Source organism: Dunckerocampus dactyliophorus, chromosome 18, assembly GCF_027744805.1.
Source record: "Dunckerocampus dactyliophorus isolate RoL2022-P2 chromosome 18, RoL_Ddac_1.1, whole genome shotgun sequence".
NCBI lineage: Eukaryota > Metazoa > Chordata > Actinopteri > Syngnathiformes > Syngnathidae > Dunckerocampus > Dunckerocampus dactyliophorus.
Genome location: NC_072836.1, coordinates 17,252,285 through 17,275,340, shown reverse-complemented (window position 1 = coordinate 17,275,340; position 23,056 = coordinate 17,252,285). Strand labels below are relative to the sequence as shown.

The window sequence follows — 23,056 nt, the reverse complement described above, 5'->3', positions numbered from 1 at the left end:
ACCCATGTCAATAATGCACTTCACCTCTGCCCTTCTAAACGTATTTGATCTGTCATTTTGACAGTAAAATTGCACTGCATGCGGTTCTTCTAAACGTCAGTATTGTCCAATCATGCAGCAAGATATTCCACGCATTTTTCAAAAACAAATACTTGAATGTCTGCTTGTTGCCATGACATTCTCACTTCACTTCTCATTTCGAAGCAAGTTATCCATCAATTCGTTAGTAAAAATATAATAATCTAATGCATGGGCAACTGTGTAATAATATCATGAGGTTATATTCATATTTAGATTCATATATACTGACAGTTACAAGTGGCCCTCTGAGGGCAGCCGTAGCTGCGATGTGGCCCTCAATGAAGATGAGTTTGACACCCCTGCTGTAGATGGAAGAATAGAAGAATCACAAGAAATAACTCATGGCAAAACACGAAAGTGGTGTCCATGTAGATTTCGCTGCCAAATAGTGTCAAGAATCACGTCTTCTTTTTGCATGTAAAACTATAAAAACATGTTTTGTGTTAACATTTTTGGCTTTCTGGAACGAATATAATTGGATTTACATTATTCCTTATGGGTAAAATTTATTCATTTAGCGTATGTTTCAGTTCGAGTCGGACCTTCTGGAACAAATTAATGACGCTAACCAAGGTTTCACTGCATAAGCTTCAGTTTTCTATGGAGCGTTCAAGGACTGTTGAACATATCTCATCGCTTGGCAAAAAAACATCATCAGCGAAGCATAAAGACATCAACATGTACTGTAAAAACTGTGGGCTGGTGTATGTAAGCGGTACATTTTGCCAGGATTATTACGTGGTGTACAGTCGTCCCTCGCAATATCGCGGTTTATCGCTCCCTTGCTACATCGCGTATTTTCAGAATGGACGCTGTTTCGTGGTAAACTATGGTCTATTATTAGTCACAATATATTGAAATACATGTGATATGTTGTATTGTGGTCACTAGGCGGCAGTAATGACACAAAACATTGAGACATTACCTTAGATTACATTACCTTAACACTGCATGAAGTCATGAAGTCAGCCATGGCAGAGTGAAATAAAGTTCTCCTCCCATTCCGTGTGGAAGTGGGAAGTTTTTGGCTTCTTAAGTTTAAAAGAAATAAATTAGAGGCTAACTAGCTAGCTTTGTAGCTAAAAGCCGCCTTGAGTCCCTGCAGCATACGAGTTACGCAATGTGTTTTAAACAATGGATAACGTGACGTGTAAAGGTGACTATAGGTGTGTTGTTTCATGTCTACATGGCTCTAATAATGTTAAAAACAGTATTTAGAAAATCATACACAGGTTTTCTATGCTCTAACTACAAAAATATTCAATTTATTAACATTGAATCGTATATCGCAAAAATGTATTTATCGCGGTTATGTCTGGAACCAATTAACCACTATAAGCAAGGGATGACTGTATCTATAAATTATTACCAACTTAGTGTGAATGAGATGTGTTTTCTAACTATGTTTGGAGACAAAATTTGCTGGGATTCACTGTATTTGAGTTTTGTCACTAAATATGTCACAAAAGCTACCCACTCATCAAGCTGGTTGGTCAGGTCTGAGCTTTGGTTTAACACTGAAGACTCTCAGGTAACATGCCAGGGCCATAGTTTGGAGGTGCCACTGTGACTGTGACTCTTTCCAGCACCATCATCCCGTCACCCGTGCCAAGCTCGGACAGAGAAACAGGCACTGAAAGGAAGATATTTAGTCAGTGAAAAAGGAGACAAATGCTTTTCAGTATATGCAGCAACCTGCACTCTACATTGGTGAACATTTTATGCTTCACATTACGGTAATAATGTCAAGCATGTAAAGCGTATAGTATAATAATTAAGCAACCAAAAAAAAAGGAAGAGCCGTGCCATAAAAGAGCCAGAATTACCATCACTAATTTATTTTGTGGGGAACAGTGCCACCTCCCTTGTTGCCAAAGTTTTTTCCAGCTGTATTTTGTAACACACATGGATTTCCACTGAGGGGTGCTAAAGATTAACAAATAAAAAGAAGACTGATCTGCAGCTTTGTCAAGACTCCCTAAGTTCTACCTAATCAAGTATTTTAATGGCAGCCACCACTCAGATACACAAGGATTTACATATTACTTACAGTCCAAAATTTAAAACTTTGGCTTTACATCCACAGAATAAAGGATTTCGGTCTTACAGGGGTTCTGTGTGGAAATACTTGGTCAAATAATCCTCTTTCCGTTCAATATTTGCCTGCATCAAATGACAGATTAATGCATGATAGATTAATACAATGATAACTTTTTCTTCATTAAAAATATTATTATTATAATGAATACAATTTATATTTTTAATAAATATTTAAATAATAATAATAATAATAATTAAATGTATTATTTATAAATAATACAAATAAATATTAATAATGCAGGTGGGAATACAGCCAGAGTTCTACATTTCAAGTGTAGATTCACAAGCGTATTAATACTGATTTGATATAAATGTGTTTGGCAGACTGCTATCCAAAGTAAGTGTTAATAAAAGACACTTTCTAGCCTCAGCTCCCTGACAAGACTGCATTGTGACCCAAAAGTGCTTGAGCTTCTCGGTGGACTCAATAAAACCTGGGTAGGAACAATTCTGCTGGGAGGTGACATGATGACACAACAACTCTCAGGAAGCAGGTAGCAAGTTGCTAAGCGACTACCTGCCCCAAAGAACCTCGCACTAAACCCTCATCTGTCCAGCCTCTGTAGCCTCCTTAGTGACAGCTGAAAACGCTGAAAGCACACTTCAGTTAGTTTATTACTGCCACACTTTTGTCTTGCAAAGTTGGTTTTTCACGTTCTGTATCCCCCGCCTCTCCACACATTCAGGTGCATCAATGATGAATGAGTGAAGAGGCGTGCCCATCTCTCTGCAGACATTCTCTCTAGGTTACTGTTGAGAATCATGACAAAGCTCCAGGTTTTGGTGCTGCGGCAGTTTTACGGTAAGACAAAAAACAAAAAAACACCCACAGAAAAAACAAATGCGACATGCTCATTGTTCCGTACTGCAGGGTATTTACAAGTGAGCGTTCATGGATGTGCGCATCATAGCACAAACTTCCACTTGTTGCCTGCTGGTGTGCACATGCACAGCTCCTGCAACGCCACAGCGGGATATTTTTCCTCTCAGATCAACCTCTGCTACTTGATTCTACCAGAAATCTGGATTCAAGGCATTCTCTGATATGTTAGTTAGAACATGTGTCACCGTCCTGTTCTTGGGTTGTATTTCCTCAGTATGTGTCTTTGTGCATCCTTATTAATGGCTGTTATGTTTGTACTTTAAAATAATAGCAGCGGCAACCTTGCACAAATACACAATCACAACGCCTCATTTCAACCTCTTTCTCTTTTCAGCACCTCTCTGCTGTCCATGCCGAAGACGAAGACTCAAGTTTCACTGACTCACGAGTACGTGACAGAGACTCGAGTTGCACTGACTCACAGGTACTCGAAGAAAACTGAAGTTTCACTGATTCACGAGTACTTGACAGAGACTTGAGTTTCACTGACTCACAGGTACTCAAAGAAGACTCAAGTTTCACTGACTCATGGCTTGACAAAGACTCCAGTTTCACTGACTCACGAGTACTTGACAGAGACTCGAGTTGCACTGACTCACAGGTACTCCAAGAAAACTGAAGTTTCACTGATTCACGAGTACTTGACAGAGACTTGAGTTTCACTGACTCACAGGTACTCAAAGAAGACTCAAGTTTCACTGACTCATGGCTTGACAAAGACCCCATTTTCACTGACTCACAAGTACTTGACAGAGACTTGAGTTTCACTGACTCACGGCTTGACAAAGACTCAAGTTTCATTGACTCACTGGTATTTGACAAGGACTTGAGTTTCACTAACTAATGCATGCTTGAAGAAAACTCAAGTTTCACTGACTCACGGCTTGACAAATGCTGGAGTTTCACTGACTCACAAGTACTTGACAGAGACTCAAGTCTCACCGACTCACGGGTACTCAAGAAAGACTAGAGTTTCACTGACCCACGGGTGCTCAACCCGTGTTTCACTGACTCATGGCTTGACGAAGACTTGTGTATCGCTGACTCACAAGAACTCGACGAAGACTCAAGTTTCACTGACTCACAACTTGACGAAGCCTCGAGTTTCATTGACTCACGGCTTTATACTTACAGGTACAGATGAAAAAATAATGCCTGTCCAGTTAATGTAAAGGTTTTGTGATGGGGAGAGTTTCAGTCTGGAACAAATGAATTCACTTTGTATTACATCTTATGGAAAAAAACAGTACACCTTGGAATTTGAAATGGAGTTTGACTTGATTGGGCTAAATGTCTTGTCCAAGTATGACACACCAACATCAGGCCTTCAAGAAACAATACGATTGGCCCACGTTTTTCCTTGCACAACTGTAGCTCCAAAAAATACAGAACAACTTGTTAAATGTGACTTCTGGGCCCAAGGTCATTATTACGGGAAGGAAACAATAAATGGAAAATGAAAAAAGAAAAGACGAGTGAGAGGTGGGAGAGAACACATGAACTACAGCACTTGACTGTCTGTTCCGCCTGAGGAGACAGATTACCATGCAAAGTGGAGGTGAGAGACTCTCAGCACCAACATTGAAAAGAGGCTTCGCACACAGACGCAGACGCCACAATGATTAAGGAAAAACACGGGGTCGGTGGGGGTGGGCGTTGAGTGGGGCGGGCATTGTTGCTCTCATCTTTTGTAATATCAGACGTAGTCTTGGCTTGTCAACAAAGAATCTGCTTTCTCCAATTAAATGGCTTCAGCGACGGTTCCTTTTATCGAAGTCATCTATGCTCTGTAAAAAAACCCCAACAAAAACAGTGGGTTCTGTAACCTTGCTGCTGCTTTATGTTGTATCCAGAGCACAGCACAACTCACTAAGTATTGTGACTTTCAAACTGATAAGAATACTTTGGTCCAGACTGTAATGAAACAGTAACTCCGACAACACGTCTGGCTGTATTCAACCAACACGTTGAAAAGACACTGTGAATTTGTTTGGATTCACTTGTTTAAAAAAGCCCGGGCCAGCTCTAGGCTCTTTGTGGCCCTAAACAACATTTTGTTTGTGGCCCACCAAATAACACATACTCCTACTCGTAAACAAACACATTAACTATTACATTATCTAACAAACATTATCTATTATTGCAACTGAATTAATAAAGAAATATTCTGAGTAATAATTAGGATTAAATAAAAAAGAAACCACAAACCTCAACAAAAAACAAAACAAATATAATTACGAAATCTGAATTTAAAACATTTAAAAATACCGTAAATTCCTTTGTATAAGTAAAACTGCACCCACTAAATTAAGAGGAATACTTGTTGTTATATAAGCCGCACCGGTGTGTAAGCTGCATGTGTCCACGTTATAAAGTGGCATATTGTGTTCTTTTAAAAGTTACTAATCAACTTGAAATGCCACAAGTTATTGAAAATACAAACAGTGCGCATCTAAATTGACTTCAATGTGGTCAGAGCAAAGAAAATTGTATCAGTGAAGCCATAAAGACATAAATATGTGGGCTTCTTTAACAGTGGTCCATGTATGCTGTACATTTCACTTATAAATTATGATTGACTTGGGGGGAATTACGTGTTTTCTGTGGCAAAAAGGGCCTATTTTTAGGGGGTGGAGAAACTTCCGGACCAAAAATCTGCAAATATGAATGCTGAATCGTGAAGATCCACTGTGCTAAAATGAAGCCATCATTTATTCTGAATTACTAGATTGGTCACTAGACTGGTTTTCAAATGTTAAGACTGGTGCCAGATGAACACCACACACAATATATGACACTTAGACGGACACGGCTCCGACTTAGTTTTGTTTTCATGGCCTCCACCTGACCTGACATCTGCACATAAAAGCGTGTGTCGATGTGTGTCTTCACAACACACCTGCAAGACACAAAGGCAGCTTTGATGGCAAGGGTGAAAAGGCTCTTTGGGAGATTGAAAAATGTTGTGGATTGATGTATGAACATAATAAGATGGATAAAAGCTGCAGTGAACTCATGTGCACTCACTATTTCACACAACGTTGTCTCATTGCAACACAATTGTAATATTGTGATGACACACTGCTTAATAGGTTGAAAAACATATTGTGTTGGAAGTGCAGATATGGTAAAAAAAAAACAACCCAACTTAATATTATTGAACAAAAAAACAATATTTAAAGAGGAAAAGCCTCCCTATGATTCTGGGAATTACTATGGGACATTAGCCCCCAGTCAAAAGACTTGTTTTAGAGTGCATGTGTTTATCTAAATGATAAAAGATAGTTTGAACAAATCTCACGGTGCATAACCATTATTGGATGGACAAAAGAGGGTAAGGAGGGTACGTCCAGGCTCGTATAAGACAGCGAGAGAGTTGATGTTTTAAGCAACTGTTGTCACTCACTCATGGATAGCACAAAGTACTGCATGAAGGTAACTTCTCTGCTGAATTATTTATAATAAGTGCTCTCCTTCTAAAGAACAAGGATCAGCGCCCATCAGGAGGTCCTCCGTGGTGCCACACTCCTGCAAAACCATCATCACAACTTTCTTCAGCCTTCATCAGTCATGATGCAGTGATTATTTTTGAAAGTGCAATACTGTAAATGAATATTTAAATGGTTCTTATCTGGCTCTTCAACACATTGACATAAACAGTACTTTTCACATGAAAAATGCAATATTTTAGATTAAAATAATGAATGCCGAACTCTTCCTTTATCTTGGTGTCATTTTACAGAAATCACTTGTTTATCGCGGTTAACTGGTTCCAGACCCGACTTTGGTAAGTTCATATTTTAGTAGTTTGTAACCAGGTTTTCTGTGCACTATCTTCTAAATGCGGTCCCCCCAGCGGGGCCCGCCCGGCTACTTGAGAAGCACTGCATTAGTGCGACTTTCTCCTCCTAATAAGCCTGTCTATCCCTTCCAGTGTGCTAGACAACCACAGGGATAAAAGTAAGGAGTTCTCTCTCTGTTTTTATGACTGCTTCATTTAATTCTTCCATTTAATCTTTTCATTACTGTATTTGATACACAGTAATACACAGTCTAGGAACGGAACTTAGCTAACGTGACTTGAAGACTCCCTGCATCCAGAAGAGTGGCATTGAAGACATTGTTGCCATTTCCATCCACTTCCTTGTGTTAGACTGAATTTTCCGTGCTGAACAGTAAAAAAAAAGAAAACAAAATGCTGCGCCTGTCACTCATGCACATGAAACCACGCTTTTATCATCTTCTCTCTGGCAAACAAACTCCAGGCTCGCAACGATGGTGAGTCAGTATTGATTGTGTGTGTTTTATACGGTGTTATAATGAGATGTTCTGCTTTTCTTTGTTTTATACATCAGTTTTATACATCTGGTGCAAAGTTGAAAGAAGTTCGATTAGAAATGCCTAAACGTGGTCTTAAAAGCAGTGGAGCTTACCGTGTCTCGGAGAAGAGAGGAGTCAGGAGGATGACGTGCAAGAGCCAGCGCTGATACTGTATAGAACTGAAGGATCTGAGGAACTGATCTGAATTCTAAAAAGATGGGGAAAAGAGTAGTGTTTCAAGAACTGGATGAAATCTGCACGTGAAATCTCTTGTGAGTCAGCTGCTGAGACCTGATTGACATGATTGGCGAGGACAACTGTTGGTGAAGTGCTTGCTGAATCACAAGAGACAGTTTCATAATGATAACTGTCCAACTGTTACATGTCCATTACACCCACACCATGTTCTCTGCAATAAGCTGTTTTGCAGCTACAATCCATACCAATGATGTGCACTGGACTGTGTCTTGCCATTGAAAAAGGTTGCACAAACGTAGGAAAGAAGATAATAAGATACTAGAGGGAGACGACTCTCTCTCTACCTTTAGAAGTGAAATCACGGAACACGAAAATCACAGCAATCAATGTGAAGCGCTCTCACTAGTATAACGTTACCTCTATATTACATTGTGACAGATAGGAAGGTAGCTCTACAGTAACTATGAGGAAATACTGGCCCACAGAAAAACAGAATAAAATGTAAATGAGTGGGTGGACTTCCTTGACCCCAAAGTCATCTTCCACACAGTTTACTATCAAAATGATTTCCTTCCTCAGGCAATTACTGGATCTAATTTACAAGTTGGTAAAAAGAAGAGCAATAATGATTTCAGTCACTGGAATCCCATTCTAAACAATGTTTTACTCATTTTGCTTGTATTCGCCACAGCATTTCACTTAACAATACCCACTCAGTGTAAGAATGTCATCGCATGCGTACATAAAGAATACACAGGTGACATGTATGTCATTAATTGCACCACATGATATAGTAAACTAATGATACAATGAGGCCACAACTCATTTTGTGGTAGTTTGTCGGTGCGTGTGTGTGGACAGATAGCAAGCACAGATAAGCAGGACCCCATTAAAATTCGGTGCACATTGGAATAAAAATGTGTAGGAATTTATTTTCTCATGTTGACATTTACTCTAAATGGAACTGTCCTGCACACAATATCAACCACAAGCTGCCCATGGCAAGGATGAATTCATTATTCTGCTTCTTCCTACTCCTTTGTTGAATTGTGAATTGTACCATGAAGCTTTCAATGTAAACTGTATGCATGTTTGAAATAAAATAAATTCAACCATGAAACCATTATGGGCCTGCAAAACAAAGTGCAGCAGCCCATTCTATTGTTCTTGATACTTAATATTGATTATGGGCATGCCTGCACTGCAGAACACCCACTCACTGCTGATAAACAAAAACAAAAACCCCCACACGTTACATCACTGAAAAGATCAACATAGTTGACCGAAGTGGAAACTTGATTAGGAACCCCCCTTCAGCCCATACCGTGCAAAGAACCCCCTTACATATTATATCACTGGATAGGTGTCGATGAGTGCAAGTGTGCTATTTATGGTTTGTAACATTTTGTGTAACCGTGGCGATGTAACTGACAAAGTGGAAAACATGCCACTTGATTAGGAACCCCCCTTCAGCCCATACCGTGCAAAGAACCCCAACACGTGTTACATCACTAAATAGGTCTTGATGGGGGGGAAGAGCCCTATTTAGATTTGGTAACATTCTGTGTAACCATGACATTCTGGCCACCCTTCAGGCCGTACCGTGCATGTAACAAGCGAGCAACCTGCAAGGATACAACGTAAGAAACAGCCAGGCCTTTTCAATTTTATTTCAAGTTATTATTATTAATTTAGTTTGCACTTTTTGCAATTTCAGTATATGGCCAGTCATCCCTGCACCCCAAAATTGGTACAGTATAGTACAGACTCTACTACACTATGTGGAGTGTTGCAAAAAAGATTTGTTTTAAATGGTTGCCCTTTGCAAGAATAATTTGTGTCCATATGCAGACCAGACGGTCTTTGCCTTTTTGGTTAGAGAATATTCATGTATAACGAAAACAAAATCATGAAAACATACTATGTTTGGCCAACACTTGGTGTTTAGGTTTTTTGGGTGTAATTTTAGTGCTTTCAGTACCTGGGAGCAAAATCAATAGTGCCTCAAACAGTGTTTAGAACTCAATTAAGGATTGTGTTTTTTTGCATTTGGATTTGTTTGGACAGAAATCATGTTGCTGATTAAATAGATTTATTGTATGTTGTTCTTGTTAGGTGACTGACTGCTTCCGCACAATGTTCAGATTAATTGCCTGTCATGCTGCAACATGAGTTATACAATAGAGAGCTCATTTATTAAGCCACAAGTCAAGCTCTGCTGCCAACCTTGATATATCAGTGGAGTTTAGTATGTACCAAGCCAATGCATAAGATTGAACTGTTACGTTTCCGGAGCATAAGGTTGGTTTGAACTTGGCTATTGTAGCTGTGGTATAGGGCAGTGGACCTGACGACCTGCTACATCATATGTAGTTATTATGAGAAGAATGTTTAAGCGAGCCCCCAGTCAACTGCACTTCAATACTGACCGCATGCGAGGCTAACTGGAGACTTTAAATTGTCCATTGGCGTGAATGTGAGTATGAATTGTTGTTTGTCTCCAGTATTTGTGTGCTGTGACTAAACTGCAGACCAGATTTCTTACTTACATTTTTCCTAAATTATGGGTTAGATAAATTAAATGGCGGGCAGTGCATTTGGTACTTGGGCCTTCAGTGGGGACTTAACCGACTGAATCCACCTCCTAATACCGACACAATCATGTCACAATTAGACAAACCATCATTAATATAGTGTAGAATACACAGTTAAACCTTTGTCTTCAAATACATCAACAGCGATGTACATTTCTGCTGGTAACCTCAAGCATTATGTAACTTCCATTGGTGGAAGGGTCGGACTCTAAACCGCCACACTACAACATCATCTGGAGCCGTTCAGAATCAATATTTATCTAAAAACATGACAGAAGCAACAAAACTCACTGGAGTATACTCCTTAGAGGCTGTAATCCAGTTGTACTGCTCGTAAGTACCGGTCTGGAAGTGGTGAACAAACCCTTTCCCAGGCTGAGAAAAGCTAGGTAACTTCAGGGTTGGCCGACCTCTTTTGAAGATTGCTAAGTTTTTGGGAAACGTCTACCTTGAAAATGTATATTTAAGTCAATTTCTCCTCCTCCGCTGCCAGCCATCAGCTTGTCAAACATGGCTTTGTTTTGCTCTGATCAACCAATCAAGATGGAAAAATACTGATGTTTTTGCAGCTGGCCCGGTGTGGCGAACTGAAAGCTGACATTGGGCCAGCACTGCTGAATCTGAAGGACCTGGACAGACGACTACTACTACTGGTCAGGGATGGTACACCGCTGGATAAATTCATAAACAAATGCAAATTACTCGCGGATAGCCAACACTTATAACACACACTAAGATGACAACGGAGGCAACGGTACTGCACACATTGAGATGCAGCTTCCAGATGTAAAATGACTTTTTGACTCAACATATTATGGACCGCTCCCACAATTAATTTACTTTATGTTGCAGTAATGAGGCTGATCATAATAACAAGATAAAAGAGTTACAATAGTCAGCAATATTTAATCTTTCTCTCACTCTACAAATATAATCTTAGACATTGCAGGTAGTCATTATAGCCAGTTAACAGTACAACATGCCACTGTTACTGAAAACTGTCCTGCATCAAAAGATAGAAAAAAAGAGCTGAATTCCCTTTGCTGTGTGACCCCCTACGAGGTGATGAAACAAAAATGGTCTCAATCTCTCATGTGGGATCTCTGGCATCTATCTGCAAGCCACCTGTTTAACTTACTGCTAATTTGACACACTCAAGGGAGATGATGGATGTGTGTTTGAGGGCCTGCAGCACACTTTCTGCATACTATCTCTATTTTATGCAAATCCTCCTCATTGCCTGCAGCAATATTCAGAAAAATATTCATACTGAGTTGCATGTATGAGTGTACAGTAAAGAAAAAAAGTGTGTCATGGGAGTTTGTTCTTTATGGAGCACCAAGAAAACACACTAGTATGACTGATAAATAATGATGTGACTGAATAACAATCACTCCATATCAAACCTGCATACTCACACTACACTATTCATGCCATGCCAGGCACGATTCCTTCTGAGTCCTGACACCCCGCTGGTCAGCGCTCACACTGAGCGTTTGTGCTTCGGCCCCTTTTCTCATCCCAGTGGATTATTTAGAGCCGTTGTGATTTGTTTTGTGCAAGGTGGTGGCTGTCATTAATTACTTATGAGTCATACTTTAGTCTTACTTTATTTCTATTACCGTAAATTCCGCACTATTGAGTGCACTTGTCTATAAGCCGCAGTATTCCACGCTATGACATGGGATATTTACACACAAAGACACACGATAAACTGTGCAATCCCACCCACTTGCACTCTGTGTTCCCATTGTCACTCGTTAACTTCGGGGAGACGCTTTTTTTTCCACCGCAGTTCAACAGCTGCTCCAGCCCAAGCAGTCTAAGCAGAAGGTGTGGTAATTCTACACTTGATCAAACTTACTTAAGATCTGTCAGATCAAAACACGATAATTGCATAAGACTTCAAACATGTGATATTAGTGTCTGTTGCGAAAATGCACTACTTTCTGTTTTGGCACTCTCAGCGTCATGGGAACTGTAGTTATTTTAGCTATAAATTAGCCACATCATTGTTAATGCCGCAGGGTTGAAAGCGTGTGAAAAAGTAGCACGTTTTAGTCGGGAAATTACGGTATGTATTTTTATCATTAAAAACGTGCAAGCGCATTCATGACGCAGTCACTCTATGACTTGGCTGTGTTGAGTATGTATTTGATATACTGTAGACACTTGATACAGGACCTGAGTAAATAAAACTTATCTACAATGTGTTGTGGATTGTGTTGTGTCACACAAGTTACACAGCTACACACTTGTGGTGGAAACGTTCGCTACATAAGGGTTCCAGACTTGTACAGTACAGTACCTAGCTGATTTTTCAGCTCTGCTCCTTCTCCCTCGCCTCCTTCTCCTCACATGCCATTGAAGGTCAAGGACATAGAGCTGATCTGATTGTATTTCCTCCCCGCTGGAGACCCTTCAATTTGTGATTATTCATGAATTCACAGCACTGAGAATTGGGCCTCAGGGTTTTGTATGCATCATGAAGGTCCCCGGAGAGGTGAGCTGAAAGCAGTATCAGCTGCTCAAGGATAGACAGCTGCAAGATTTCTGAATGGTTTCCAAGGAAACAAGAGGTCATATCTGTGTGTGGCATGTGCTGTACTTCGCCATCTTTTATGCAGCTGAACCTGTAAAATGAGGAAACTATTTTGGCTACTTTTGAAATACCACCATACTCGCTGGGTACTTCAGAACACAACCAGGCAGGTTTGTGGATATTAGACTAATACCGACAGCATTTCTGCACTGTGTCAGTTTTTCACAGGTCTCCACAAACTGAGGATCAGAGAAGCTACATAATGAAAGCTACACAGCAAGGAAGAACTCCAAAGTGGCATAGGAATCCCACCATCTAACAACAACGATGATTACAACAGCAATATCATACAATGGCATTTAGTTTCACGCTCTGTGGTGTGCAATTTTTACAACTGAATCCGCCAAAAGAAAATGAGAAGTCATGTTAGCATCCCTTAAATGGTTTCACATGAAGGACCTTCTCAAGAAGAAGTAGAAAAAGTGCATCAGAACGCTGCCTGAGTTGCTACTAACAAAGTCAGGCAGGCAAGACCATGATCATTAGTACAGTGGCTTACCAAGACAGTTGTACTGTATGTGTGGTGTGGATTGTTCTTCAGTAATGACTGACTGCTTTAAGGGCCTTTTTAACCAGCCTCCATGCAACGTGATATATGATGTCCCTTTTTAATTAGAACCTACACAAGAACTAATGATCTACCTGCACGGGAGCCCTCTCAGCACTTCTCTCAGAATGGTTGACATTTACCAAACAAGCTAAGGTAAGAGTTCTCACTCTTTCGTCTTCTGCAGGCTCAGCGTGTTCACTGTCTTAGCTGAGGATCGGCCACGCTCTGGCCTCCCACCAGGTGGGAGGGAGCAGAAGAGGTGGTCATTGGTTGCTTGTTTTTACTACTTTGTGGTGGCTTTAAGAAGAAAGGAGTGACAACCAGTTGGTGCAGTCGAGGTGGAAAAGAATGGACGAGTTATGACTCCACATAACGCACAGTAAGACACTTTTGGATTGCAACGTCATAATCTTCACAGAGACATGATTAAACAGAGGAGTACCGGACAATGCTATTGAGCTCAACGACCGCTACACACTTCGTGCTGATAGAACAGTGACTGAAACCGGCAAGACCAAAGGCGGAGGACCATGTATCGACATGAACTGCTTTCTGTGTCACTAAATAAATTAAGGTACTGTTGTTGCAAATGAGATCTGTTTACTTGTAGGGATCGCCATTAGCGGAACGCTTTAAAAAAAAGCAGGATTCGACGATTAGTCAACTATGGACAAAATCTAACAAATTAGATTCGAGTATGAAAATCCTTAGTCCAAGACAGCCCTACTATATACTACTGCATATACGACAGTATATTATACTTACATTTCTTCAAGGTTGGTCGGTCTGTTAGTGTCTTTATTCATGGTTTAACGATGCTTGTACCAGCAACTCATACAGTGGTTTGTACAGATAAATAAATACTGTACTCAATAGGTTCTCAATTGTATTGCATCACAGGGGGCATGAAAAAAGTCTCTGTCTGCGAACCACTGCTTTACAGTTATTGCAAACTGCATACTTAGAATCCAAAGGCGAAACCTGGAAATAAATGCAGAGCTTGTAACGCTGTGGAGCACTTGGACATGCTCTGTCTTGGTTACATTGATTCACTTTAAACCGATAGCCTTGGGGTGGGGAGCCTCCAGTCCTCCCCTCCCCCCTGATGTTAGGACAGGAAGTCACAGCTACGTGGTGCATGTGCTCCTCCGCCTGCACCGTGTTCTGTCCGTTTTAAATCCCTAGATCCTTTTCTCAATGGATTATAGATCGTCATCCTGCTGCGCACGTGCCACTCAAATCTCAATCCCTTTGGATTTTATTCACACTTTTGCCTGAGCTGTAGAGGCTTTTTGAACAGATTCCGAGATTTTCTTTTAGTTTAGTCATGGGCTACTAAAACAAATATATAACCACTAGGGGCGCAGCAGTAATAGAAAAGAGCTCCGTTTTAAGGTCATTGGTTGTTTCTTTTTTGGCAACAAAATGCAAAACTGCTTAGCTTTTGTGTAAACAACTTTGACCGAAGTACAGCATTAATAGCTCCAGTTTGTAGCGCAGTTCTTGATCTGTACTGATCACTGCTTTTGGTTTTAGCCACTTGTCTTATTTGTATTTGTTTATGGAGCAGATGCGTGACTATAACGTGAGACAGTTATAACTTCTGTCTACAGCTGCAGGTATAGCGTGTATACCAAGACATGGTGACACAGGGTGACACACACACACGCACACACACTTCCAAGCACAGATTCCTCTATTCCCTTGATGGGATTATTATCTTCAAAGGTATTTGATGAGAACTACACCTGCCGCAGCACAAATCCAAGCGCTGGTGTCACCTGACCTCAGCACCCCCTCTACGCCATGTGACAGGCATCATGTGTGATTTATGACTTGGTTATGAGAGAGCACTGTGGTCACTCAGATAAAGGTTACAGCTCAAAATTACACTGCCCTGACTCCAATTGACATGGGAGGTTTAGATGGGGCAGAAAAAAAGTGAGATTGACTGAAATGTTCACTCACAAAAACCTGCAAAGTCATGGCTATTTCAGGACAGGAATAAAAAGACGTTTTAGATTTGTTTTAATGCATTTCATTTCTGTTGAATGTCATGGAGAAACGATTTGGTAAAGGCGAGTGTAGGGGAAGTTTAGTCAATAATGCAAAAAAAGCAGAGAGCACATTGTTTTCTCATATATTGTGATAAATGTGAGGAAAGAGATGCCTCTAAGATTTTCATAATGATGACATTGGTGTTCACGTTGGCCTGACACATTTACCGCCTAATGTAAGTTAAAAGTCCAGACTGAAGCGTTCTAATTTCTGCTGATCCCGTAATCCCTCAAATAGTGACATGACAACGGGAACATGAACTAACTAAGCTTTTGGAGAAAATGGAGTGAGGCATCAGGCCATGCACAGAGTCTATAAAAATAATAATAATAAAATGCATCATATTTTAAGCTGCTGCAACTGCACTCAATTGAGCCGGAATTAGCCTGACATCAGAGACAAAATATTTAATCAGTCTGCACTGTATCTGGGTCAGACTACGTGAATCCCTGACAGAGAAAATAGTCAAAAGCGAAATTTAGAAGAAACGTAATTTGGTCATTTAATCATGGCATGGCCGTATGTGAGGGCCATTCTACTGAATGGGTGCCACATGCGCTCTCAGGTAATAAAATGTATAGATGCACAAAAAACTTAACTATAAAATATATTTTTTATGAAGCGTCTAGACAAGCCTTACAAAATGGAGGATAACGGACTTATGTGCATGCCTTTTTTCTTCTTCTATGGTTTGGTGTGTCACATGGTTCAGTCCGCGTCCACAGCGCCACACGTAGGTTTTCACTCAGTTATCCATAAGTAAGTTAGGTACGGTAAGTTTAATCAAGTATAGAATTACTACAGGTTCTGCTTGGACTGCTCGGACCGCCAACCGTCCCCTATCACCAACGGGTTTTGAAACGCTGGACTACTACTTGATGAAGAGGATACCTCATGTTATATGGCTAATTTGCCAGAGAAAAGTAACTCCAAGAGCAACAATGAAATCAAAGAGAGACTGATAAAGTGTGCGATGAAAGAATTATGAGGCTGTTCAATTGCGATGCTGAAGATGACGACATTAGTGGTTTTAATTCCCAGGAGGAGGAGGAGGATGCACTATGGAAAGTGTCCTTACCGCCTCCATCACTGTTTGGTACGGTAACTGTACAACACGTGATAGGAAGGCACTCCAGCGGGTGATCAAGACCTCACAGAACATTGTTGGGGCAGCCCTCCCCTCACTGCAAGACATTTATAAAACTAGAGTCCTACGAAGAACACACAACCTCATCAAGGACAGCACACATCCACAACACTCATTATTCACACTCCTACCGTCAGGCAGACACTACAGGAGTTTGAAGTCCAGGACCACAAGGCTGGCAAACAGCTTTTACCCACAGGCCATCAGGCTTCTCAACGAAGCACTCACACACGCCGCACGCAACACACGCACACACTCATAGCACTTTATTTATTTATTTATTTGTATTAATGTCTCTTCTGTTTTTGTTGTTTAATTTATTGGTATATATGTTTATATGTTTATGTTTCTTATGTTCTTATTCTTTGTTGTGTTTTCTTTCTTTTCGTGGGAGAATGAACAGAATAAGATTTTCATTGCATGGTATAACTGCTGTTTTACCATGCACATGACAATAAAACTCTCTTGAGGACGGCGACAAATGACTTTTCTGGTAGGCTACTGTTTTACTCGTCATATTACACGCACAGTTCAGAAAAAGCATTTATTTAATCAAAAGTTTAAAAAAATCTTTCCGTGTATATTTTTGTGTACTAAAAATCCCGTGATACGACGTGGACACCTGTGGCTTATAGACAGGTGCGGCCTATATATGTACACATTTTTTTTCTCTTTAAATTTAGTGGGTGCGGCTCACATACCGATGCACTCTATAGGCCGCAAATTACGGTTGTTTTTATTAATACAAAATATCAAAGCTATACTCTGTAGAGTGGGTAATTTTTGGTTTTTAATGTACACTGTACATCCATCATTGGAAAAGCTGGTATAAGCTGGTGGCGGGTACTGATCCAAATTAGCATTGTTTTGGCCTCGAGTTGAATCGTGGGTAAAAACAGATTCTGTATGTATGGAACTCCACAGACATTTAAACTCATTTGGCCGTCCTTTATTATTCCTAATTATTCATCTGCATCCACTTGCAGTTATAACTGGTGGTTGTTTCAGAATCTAATGATGGGGTTTTATTTGCAAGGCGTGTCAATTAGAATGTACCTTTTCACAGTGTCACCTCATTAGACAGAGAAGGAAAAATGGTATGTGTGGCAGCTATGCCTCGATTTGCATGTGCGATATACATGTGACTAGTTGATGGATCACCCCAGAGGTGAACCCCGCCTGTAATTAGGACCCAAATGGCTTTACAGTGAGTAATTATTGATGGGCCCCAATATGTGACAGCTCCTAATAAATACTCAGGCAGGCTGGATCTTAGAGACAAACTCTCCATTAACGATTCGCAGGAAGCTGAGGAGGCGAAGCTAGAAAAGTGAGGCCAGTGAGAGATGAAACGAGGAGAGAAAGAGAGTTCATGTACTGGAAATTGTACTGCGTAAAACTGTAAGTGAAGCCTATCAATCACATGCTAGTGTTACTGGACCCAACATTATATTATTGATTACTATTTTAACAGCTCTCCTTTGACTGTTTAGTTTGCATAGAACAGATCTTCTTTTTTTTTTTTTTTTTTTTTAGCATTCTTGTGAAACCTCATAAAAAATAGATCATATTATCGGCGTGCAGCAGCTGCCAGATGTTGATCTCTGGTTGAATCACATATTCACAAAGTCACACCATACAATACACCACAATGTACCACCTGCTCCACTGTTAAAAACAGAACAAACTACTATTAGCCCCCATAATAACTCATTACGTTCTCTGACTTAGGGTGCATTTACACAACACCGACACAGTAAAAACAGGATATGTGTGTGTGTGTGTTTGAAAAGTTTCATATACTAAAGAAGGGTATCAAAACAATCCTGGACCTGGAAGAGGTGATGAGACTACCCGCGTGCTCATCAACAGCTTATATTTCACACATTCCAAAAACATACGCATGTTAGGTTAATTGTTGAGTGGTGTGAATGTGAATTAGGGATGAGCGAGTACACCGCTATCTGTACCTGTATCTGTACTTGGAGCGGGTGGGGCTTAAACCGGACATAGGCGTGGTTTATCCGGACATGGGTGGGGCTTAAATCGGTATATTACTTTAAGTCTGAAATTGACAAGTTGCTATAGTTGTTTATTATTCAGCTATTTGCGCATTGTGTATGTGTGTAAGTGATCTGTAAGACTTTATTATTTCATTATTTTTAATGATCTGTGTGAAGTTGGTGATTCATGCAAACATCCAGTGATGGCAAATAGGGTAAGTTTTCCAACTAACTTTATATCACCAGCCAAATTAAAAGCAAGCAGACGAAAAAAAAACCAAAACACGGGCAGTGACAGACGCAACACGAGCCGTTTTCAAATCTGTCTTGTCAAATGCTCCGTGTACTCCTCTCTGTCTAGGGAGGGGTAGTCGCTGTGTGTGACTGGCCAATCACAGAGCGCGAAGAGTGAATACATAAGTAGTTACCCAATGAGGATTTTCCTTCAATACGATAACGGATAATGACGGGTTGCACTTGTTCCATGCTCGTACTCGGTAAAAATGCATTGTCCTTAACAGATACTCGTCTAAAACGAGTACCCGGCTAATCCCTAGTGTGAATGGTTGCTGTGTTGAAGGATATATTAGCCATACACCGTACATGATTTTCTATGGGAAAAATAGCTTTGTTTTCATACTTTTTGGATTTCGTCTGAACTTTTGGAACAAAAACTGAGATACACTATATGACGTACAATATTAATTTGATTTTATTTTATTACCTGCTGTGAAAATGTAGTTAATGTAGTCAAGTGTTATGGATCAGCCAGAACATCATTCAGCTTTGTTAGAAGTTGAATTTAGAATTTTGATATTCATATTCCTCATTTGTTCTCATTGCTTTTGCAGTTTTTGCACAGTTTTCGGTTGTCTAACTTAAAAATAAACACTCTACTCTTTGATCGAGACGGCAAATATGAGCACATTTCGACAGGATGTCTCAGAAAAGCCTGGAACTCATCATTCCCCTAAGCGTCTCAGTGGTGCCTTTCACTGAATGCTGTCAAAATTGACATCAGATGAAACACCTCATCTCAACACCAAAGAAAACAATACCCCTCCCAGTAAGACTGTCAACCCGTTCTTCATGGCAAGTCCTGGTTGCCAACTAGCATTCTGTCGTTAATTATCATTCCATTTCTTATTAATAAAAACACAGTACAATCAGAACAAACAGCTGCACTGGGACCACCTGCAGCACTACTGAACACAACACAGTACCGTGAATGAGCACGAGTCGGCAGGACAACAAATGAGAATGTTCAGACCTGCATGTCTCCAATAACTGCAAAATGGAAGTAAGGGTTGGTTGTTTATTAACAAACTTTAAAATGATTTGTTTCAGATTTTGTTGCGCAATTGTCATTTTGTGAGGCTGATGAAGCCCCGAGCTAGAATGTAGGCCATTATATGTTACTAATGCTCTCCACTGACACTAATAAAACAGCTGGAGCCTAAAAACCTTTCAGCAAAAGAAAAAGTTGCATGAATTTAGACTTCAAATGATGAAAAAGCAGCAAGTAAGTGTGTCTTTACTCCGTCGGATAAACTGCTGCAGCATGAATAAATCTAATAACATAATGGTGTACCTGAATACCAATTACATTTTAAGAGCCTATTCTGAAACTGTCATACAACAATTTTGCGCGTCAGTGACGTTAATGGATTGAACGCTCACGTTTATTTAGGAGGTCAAGTGAGGTGAGAAGTAGGTTGGGCTACATTTTAATTACATGGAGCAAATTAGACAGGATGTCAGCAGAGAACATATCAACGCAGGAAACGAGCACAGGTCCAGTTAATATCACGCATACAGCATCCAGACAGCCTGAACACTTCAGACCACTGGTGACACGTAAATGGGTTTTATCAGACCAGGATTAATCTCTAAATAGGTTATCCCTGTTGAATGTTGAAGTCTGATTTTTTTTTTTTTCCCAGCAGAGTGTAGCAGACAGGGGCGGATTTGAAAGCCATCAGTCTCAGACCAGACACACAAAATGTGCTAGATGTTTGAACAGCCTTGTTTTTATGTGGAGCACGTTGTGGATTTATTGTTCTACTTCAGCATCGGAAATGGTCAAAGCAAATGAGCAACCCTTTTGTTGTTTTGTGTTTTGTCGTATCTTTAGTAACTACATTGGACTCTGATGCGGACTCTGCATCTGTCCGTTGTGGTGGAGAGAGAGCTGAGCCAAAAGGCAAAGCTCTCAATTTACCGGTCAATCTATGTTCCTATCCTCACCTATGGTCACAAGCTTTGGGTAGTGACGGAAAGGACAAGATCGCTCCATAGTTTCCTCCATATGATGGATGGGCTGTGCCCATGAGTGAGAAGCAACTATCATCTGGGGGAAACTCGGAGTAGAGCCGCTGCTCCTTCTCCGCTGACAGGAGCTAAATGAGGTGGCTCGGGCATCTGGTCAGGATGACACCTAGCTGGGCACGTGTTTAGGACACGTCCGATCGGTAGGAGACCTTGAGGAAGACCGAGGAAACACTGGAGAGACTATGTCTCTCAATTGGTCTGGAAAGGCCTCGGGATCCTGCGTTAGGAACTGGACGAAGCAGCCGGAGAAAGGCCGATATTATCGGACGTCCATAGTCTTTTAAATTTTTTTTATTTAGGGCTGTCAAAAATAGCGCGTTAACGGCGGTAACTCATTTATTTCATTAATTACGTAATTTTTTTTTTGAGTAATTGACGCATACGCATAATGGCAAGCCACAGCTCTCTGTTATGACGACAGACGGGTCGGCGGCACAGTGTAGCTCTTTTATAACTATTCTGAACTGAATACATCAACAGCAGTGCAATTCCAACTCCATACATGTATCTCCAACTCCAAACAAATACGTCTTTAGTACATTCGTCATTGCCCCTGTACAGACCGCAAGATGCATTCACAGACACACCGTACATCACAACAACGTCTTTAATATGCGCGTATGTGTGGTGCAAATAAACAGAAATGCAAAGGAAAAACAATACGTAGATATTCTTAGCACTCACTTTGTAACTCTTAATGCGGAAGTACAATTTGCTGCATTTAAGTATACTTGGAAATCCCAGATAATTTACTCAAAACATGTGAATTCAACTTAAATGACGAGGTGTCTTTGAACGCAACGCCTCATTGCTCATAATAACATGATTCATATAGTCTGCTATTAAAGAAACCAGTGTTTCAGACGTGTGCCATCTCTTAACTTTAAATTAAAATTTTCAGTTGACTTGGTGCTCTTAATACATGCAAATATATATAATCCTGCCCTGTCTTTCAATAAAATACAGTAAAAATTGACATATTTCAGACATACTGTGGTGTGACTTGGTGACTAATCATGATTAATTAATTTGAAAACCATAATTAATCAGATTAAAAATTGTAATAATTTGACAGCCCCACTTTTTTTGTCTTGTGCAAATGACCACTTTGGCATTCCACTTACTTTTTATTACCTGTCCTGGTAAATGTTAGATGAAAAGAGAAATATCACTGCTGTATACTGAGGAATTGGCTTAACCACAAGGGAACAAACAACATTATTAACTCAAATTTCATATGTGTCCTACATTTCAGCCATAAAATAAACCAGTTGACAAATGTCCAGTATGCCTTCAGAGATCTCCGAGTGGAGAGATGGCCTGCTGAATTGAGCCTGCACTCAGAGCTAAACATCACATTTAGCAGATGTTATCATAAATTAATGGCACTCCTTGTAAGAGCATAATGGACTTTAAGAGCACTACCTACAGTACATGCAAGGTTTGGGATTTCCCCCCCCCCCATCACTTATTAAAGTGTTGGCCTTTGCAGTCTCCATGCTGGATTATCTTTGACTGTGACTCAATTTTCCCCCCGGGATACGTGCATAAAAATTAAAAACAGTGTGATTACATTAGCGCCTAACACTGAGAGTTAGGCAATGCGCTTGAACGCCTCATGTGACAGCCTGCACAGCGCAGGTAGTAGTACAGTGCAAACAGAAGGAGTTGTTCATTGTTCTGTTCGCGTTATATGAAAAATAAGTAGGTTTGATGATTGTGTTGTGCATTAAGAGTGTTTCATTTTGAAGATTTCATTTATATTGTGTCCGAGTGAGAGCTGGTCTTTGCTCCGTGGTGCTGGGACTAATTAGTGTATGTTTTTTTTTCTGGCGTCGCAGCCACTTTGTTCAGCGGTCCTTGAACGCGCCGTGGTTGTGTGGCGTGTGACGCAGATTGAATGACTTCTTGATTAGATTATTTGTCTGTTTACAGCGTACCTTACCCTGTGGCGTCTACGCATATAATACACATATAATACATCTATTTTTTCTCTGGCAAGCTCGCATCATGTGGTAATTAAACTGGCGGAATTTCAACGTCCTTTAATTACAGCCTCAATGCGGCTTCCCCTCCCCCCCTTTTGTAATATACAAGCTTTTGTTGAAGAAAACTAATTAATCTTTAATGAGGGGGGTTCTTGTGATTATTACAAGATATTGTGCCTCAGTGCCCCGGCATATATTACA

General features: G+C 40.4%; 1 long non-coding RNA gene across 2 annotated transcripts in view; it reads right to left on the bottom strand.

Moving 5' to 3' along the window:
- Positions 1-233: 233 nt before the first annotated feature.
- LOC129170781 (uncharacterized) overlaps positions 234-23,056 on the bottom strand; it is a 52,978-nt gene continuing 30,155 nt past the window's right edge. For both annotated transcript variants that reach the window (XR_008566676.1, XR_008566675.1), the window contains exons 7-8: positions 7,498-7,592; positions 234-1,714 (exon numbers count right to left, since the gene is read on the bottom strand). This is a non-coding gene — a long non-coding RNA (uncharacterized LOC129170781). The remainder of the gene's footprint in view (positions 1,715-7,497; positions 7,593-23,056) is intronic.